The sequence below is a fragment of the Cebus imitator genome, unplaced genomic scaffold (assembly GCF_001604975.1).
Source record: "Cebus imitator isolate Cc_AM_T3 unplaced genomic scaffold, Cebus_imitator-1.0 Scaffold770, whole genome shotgun sequence".
Taxonomy (NCBI): domain Eukaryota; kingdom Metazoa; phylum Chordata; class Mammalia; order Primates; family Cebidae; genus Cebus; species Cebus imitator.
In genome coordinates, this window is record NW_016108085.1 from 163,207 (window position 1) to 169,271 (window position 6,065).

Sequence of the window (6,065 nt, forward strand, 5' to 3'; positions counted from 1 at the left end):
GAGCCACCGCACACCCAACCTAGCGTTTTAGTTTGATGGTAGCTGTTCCCTCTGTATTTTTGACTTAAAGAGCCACGGCCACATGCAGTGGCTCATACCTGTAATCCGAACACTTTGGGAAGCTAAAGCAGAAGGATCACTTGAATGTGGAAGTTCAAGACCAGCTGGGCAACATAGTGAGACCCCCATCTCTACAAAAAGTTTTTAAAATAAAAAATTACCTGGGTATGATGGTGTGTGCCTGTAATCCCAGCTACTTGGGAGGTGGAGGCAGAAGAATTGCTTGAACCTAGGAGGTAGAGGTTGCAGTGAGCCAAGATCATGCCACTATACTCCAGCCTGGGTGACAGAGTAAGACTCCATCTCAAAAAAAAAAGAAGGAAGAAGGAGGAGGAGGAGAAAGGAGGACAAAGAAGGACAAAGAAGAAGGAATAAGGAGGAAGAGGAGAAGGAGGAGAAAAGGTGGAAAAAAGCCATCACAGAGCTCTTCAAGGATGCTGAAGCTCATCTCACAACTTATTGGTCACAACTATAGTGAAAGGAGGATCCTCTGACCCTCTCAAGGTGGGTGAGCAGGTCTCATAAGATAAATCCGCTTTAACATTCTAATCTCCGCAAGTCTTTGGATCCCTTCCTCTGTTGGGAATTTTGGTATGTCAGTTTCCTCTTGTGTAGGCCACCCTGGGCCTACACTTCCATCAGTCTACCAAGAAAATTGTTGGTGACATTTTTAGCCTCTTTAGCTAAAATATTGACTCTGAAAGTTTTGCATAGGGAAGAGTTTCACTTCCAGGATGGCATGGTGAGGAGCTATGCAGACCCACTCCCCAGTGAAATAAGCATAATTGGCGAAACTTTTTCTCTGGAAATTGTCCTAAGGATGTACAGCAAGTGAAGAAACATTTATTCAGGAATATCTACTAAAACTCAGTAAGAACAAAAGAGTCCGTGGCAATTGAGCTACAATCCACTCCATCCCTCAGCACCCTCCTTCCCAGCTCAGTTTGATGAAGGCTCTATTCTCAGCAGGTGTGATGAAGAAGACAGGGCTCCCTCTCCCCTCAGCTCCCAATTAAGGGATGTGGTGTCTGGCTGGGAAAGGCAGACCACAAGATTCCCCATCTCTTCCAACTCCTAGTTGAAGAGGCTAAATTCCTACTGTGTGAAGCTGAGAGATCAGAGGCTTCCTTCTTCCACACTGCCCCAACTTACAGGATAAGCCTAGATCCCTGGTGCACTAGGCTGAGAAGATACGGGCTCCCATTGCCCTCATCTCAGTTCATTCAGTGGACAGGCATTCCACACCAAGAGAATCAATCCAAGAGGATCTGAGGCTACCACCCCACCCATCACCTGGGAGTAGTGACTCCGAAATGTTGCCCAGTGGGAGAGAGTTAACAAGACTAGAGAGCTCCAAAGCTACCCCTGAAGGAATTGACTTTATTTAAAGCAGAGTTTGGGGAAGTTCAAACCTGAGGTAACTCTTAATAACAGCGATTTTGTTGGTCAGCAAGTAGGAGGAGTCTGGTAACACCACTTAATTAAGCACAGCCAGCTAAACCATAGGTCAGCCAGAAAGAGACACCTAAGAAGAGGCCTCGGGGGGAGGGGGGCAGATAATAGCTACAGTAATCAAGAATATGTGGTTTTGGAGGAGTATAGACAGACTGATGGAACAGATTAGAAAATCCAGCAATACACAAATATGCCTGTTGTGTAAGGCCTAAAATTAAAGCCCAATAATATGTACTGCTGCCTTGACATCTGGTAAAATCAGGAGGGCCCTTAATGGCCTAACCGTAAGATCTACTCCCCACTCTTCCTTGTGGATAACGTGGATAATGCGCCCTATCAAAGGGACCAGGCACAGTTAACTGCTTATCTCAGAGTAACGGGGACCAGGCACAGTTCCTGGGGACCAGGCACAGTTCCTGCTTATATCAGAATAATGGGGTTCAGTTCCTGCCAGCCCACAGAATTATTCAAACAAGGCAGTACATCCTCCTACAGGCTACAGGAACCAGGAGTCATCTCTCCCTCTTGTTACTACAAAGCCTGTTTCCTACAGCCCTTGCTGGTTCACTCTGTTCCCAAATGCAGCCCCTATGTTATCCAGTGGACATGGGGTATCCTCCTCTCAGTACATGTGACTCATAAACTGCTGTGGAGCTCTTCTTTCAAGTGTTGAGTGTCAGGTGTTCAGCCATCCCCCAACCCCCAGAGCTGGAATCCTCCCCTCACCAAAAGAGTGAATGAGAGGGCATTAAAACAATGCCCAACTGATTTTTTTTACTTAGAGGCCAAAGCAATTCAGTGAGGAAAAGATAGTCTTTTCAACAAATGGTGCAGGAAGAATTGAACAATCACAGGCAAAATAAATAAATAAGCCACAACCTGAACCTTATACCTTATCAAAACATTAGACTTCAATAAAAATTTTTAAAAAACTTTTATTCAATGAAAGACTCCATTGAGAGGATGAAACAGGCCAGGCACAGTGGATCACTCCTGTAATCCCAGCACTTTAGGAGGTCAAGGAGGGCAGATCACCTGAGGTCAAGAGTTTGAGACCAGCCTGGCCAACATAGAGAAACCCCATCTCTACTAAAAATACAAAAATTAGCTGGGCGTGGTGGCAGGCACCTGTAATCCCAGCTACTTGGGAGGCTGAGGGAGGAAAATTACTTGAACCAAGGAGGCGGATGTTGCAGTGAGCCAAAATCATACCACTGCCCTCCAGCCTGGGTGACAGAGCGAGACTCTCCATCTTGAAAAAAAAAAAAAAAAAAAAAAAAGCAAGGGCAAATCCAAAACCGAGATACCATTTTCACTCTAAGTAAATCCACTGAGGGAATCCCCAAAAAAAAAAAAAAAAAAAGAGAGAGAGGATAATTAACAAGCTACAGACTGGAAGAAAATATCTGCAAGCCACATATCTGACAAAACACTAGTATCTAGAATTTATATAGAATCTCAAAACTCAACAGTAAAACAACAAGCAATTTGATTAGAAAATGAGAAAAAGACATTTCACTAAAAAAGATGTACAGAAGGCAGAGAGGTATGTGAAGAGATGTCCCACCACATTAACCATTAGGGAAATGCAAATCAAACCCATAATGATATATCCCTATACACCTATAAAAATGGCTGAAGTAAAAAATAGTGCCAACACCATAAACTGATGAGGATGTAAGAAATGGGATCACTCATACATTGCTGGTGGGGATATAAAATGGTACCGCCATTCTAGAAAACATTTTGGCAGTTTCTTAAAAACCTAAACATGCAGGCTGGGCGCAATGGCTCATGCCTGTAATCCCAGCACTTTGGGAGGCTGAGGCAGGTGAATCACAAGGTCCGTAGTTGAAGACCAGCCTGGCCAACATGGTGAAACCCCATCTCTACTAAAAACACAAAAATTAGCTGGATGTGGTGGCAGGGGCCTGTAATCCCCACTACTCAGGAGGTTGAGGCAGGAGAATTGTTTGAACCTGGGAGGCGAAGGTTGCAGTGAGCTGAGATCATACTACTGCACTCCAGCCTGGGCAACAGAGTGAGACTCCGTCTCGGGGTGGGGGGGGAAATGCTAAACATGCACCAACCCGACGACCTCTAGCAATTGCATCCCTGAAAATTTATCTCAGAGAAATGGAAACTTCTATTTACACAAAAAATCCAGTTTATGAAAGTTCATGACAGCTTTTTTGTAATAGCCCTCAAACTGGAAACAACCCATGCATCTTTCAATGGATGAATGGTTAAACACAAGCTGGTAAATCCATGTCATAGATTGCTACTCAGCAATAAAAAGGAATGTCATTGATACACACAATTTGGGTGACTCTCCAGAGAAGTATGCTGAATGCAAAAAGCCAATCTTAGCCAGGCATGATGGCTCATGCCTGCAATACCAGCACTCTGAGGGGCTGAGGTGGGAGAATCACTTGAGCCCTCAGGAGGTTAATGCTGTAGTGAGCTGTGACAGCACCACTGCACTCCAGCCTGGGCAACAGAGCAAGACCCTGTCTTAAAAAGAAAAAGGTCAATTTCAAAAGGTCATATACTTTATGGTTTACTTTACATGATATTCTTGAAATGACAAAGTTATAGAAATGGAGACCAGATGAGTGGTTGTCAAGAGTTAGGAAGGGGGTAGGGCAGGAGGGAACAGATGTGGCTATACAAGGGCAACATGAATCTTTGTGGTAATGGAAGTACAGCTGGCCCTCCATATGCATGGGTTCCTTATCTATGGATTCAACCAAACAAGATAAAAAATATTCAGAAAATGAAGGATGGCTGTATCTGTGCTAAACATGGATGACTTCTTTCTTGTCATTATTTCCTAGGCAATACAGTATAACAACTACTTACATAGCATTTACATTGTATTAGGTGTTAGAGGTCACCTAGAGATAAAGTATACAAGAGGATGTGCATGGGTTATATGAAAATACTATTATATGTCATTTTGTATCGGGGACTTGAGCAGTCTCAGGTTTGGGATCTATAGGGGTCCTGGAACCAATCCCTCAGGGATATTGAGGAATGACTGCATTCTGTATCTTAACTGTAGCAATGCCAGTATGCTGGTTGTTATATTGCTATTGTTTTGCAAAGTGTTACCATTGGGAAAACTAGGTGAAGGGTACATGGGATTTCTCTGTATTATTTCCCACAACTGCATGAGAATCTACAATTATTTCCAAATATAAATTTTAATGTAGTAAGTATATGAACTCAAAGAAGTTCAGTTGACCATAAGAATGGAGATCTTAAAGCAAGGACTAAAGGAATCTTTTCCCCTATCAAGAATATTGGCCAAATTTTGATACTGGGAGTTGATAGCCTCTCAAAAATTATAAACTTTGTGATTTTTACAAAGGTTCTTTCTGGTGGTCCCTGGATATCCAGCCACATCTCATCACCCTTACTCATTTGCTCAAACAAGTCCAGCAAATTAGGCCTCAGTCTTAGGGATCACCCCTATTTCTGCACACTGGTTATTCAAACCACTTTTTAAGGCCTCTCTCCCAGGTGTTTCCCTGGAAGCACTCGCCACCAATGTTCAGGAGAACCAGATATAGGCAGTTCAGGTCATGGTTAAGGCTCCCCAGTTCCCTAGGGCTGACCTCATCCCCTTTTATAACAGCTACATTTTGATATATTTCACATACCACACAATTCACTCATTTAAAATGTAAAACTCAGTGGTTTTTAGTATATTTACAGGGCTTTGTACCCATCACCAGAGTCAGTTTTAGAACATTTATTCTTACTACAAAAATAAACCCGATACTCTTTAGCTGTTTCTCCCCTGAATGCCCGTCTGCCACCCTAGCTTAAAGCAGCCACTAACTTAACTAAGAACCCATTGCCAAATCTGAGGTCATGCAATTTATCCCTGTTTTCTTCTAAGAGTTTTACCATTTTAGCTCTTACAGTTAGGTCTTTGATGGATTTTGCATTTATTTTGTATATTGGGTTAGGTTAAGAGTCCAGTTTTTGCATGTGGCTGTACAGGTATCCCAGTACCATTTGTGGAAAAGACTATTCCTTCCCCATTAAATGGTCTTGGCACTCTTGTTGAAACCATATGTTAACCATAGACACATAGGTTTATTTCTGAGCTCCAAATTCTAGTCTGTTGGTCTGTATGTCCATACTTTTACCAGTTCTTTGCTATCTTGACTACTGTTGGTTTACAGTAAGTTTTGAAATTAGCAAGCGTGAGTCCTTCTATTTTATTATTCTTTTTCAAGATTGTTCTGGCTATTCTAGATCCCTTGCAATTTCATATAAATATTAGACTCAACTTTTCAATTTCTACAAATAATATAGCTGGGATTCTTATAGGGATTGCCTTGAATCTGTAGATCAATTTGGGTAGTATTATTATCTTAACAATAATAAGTCTTCCAATCCATGAATGTGGGATTTTTAAATTTTATCTTCCTTAATTTCTTTCAACAGTGTCTTGTAGCTTTCAGAATATGAGTTTTGCCACTTCTCTTGTTAAATTCATACTTTTTGATGCCTTATATTTTCTCTCTCTCTCTCTT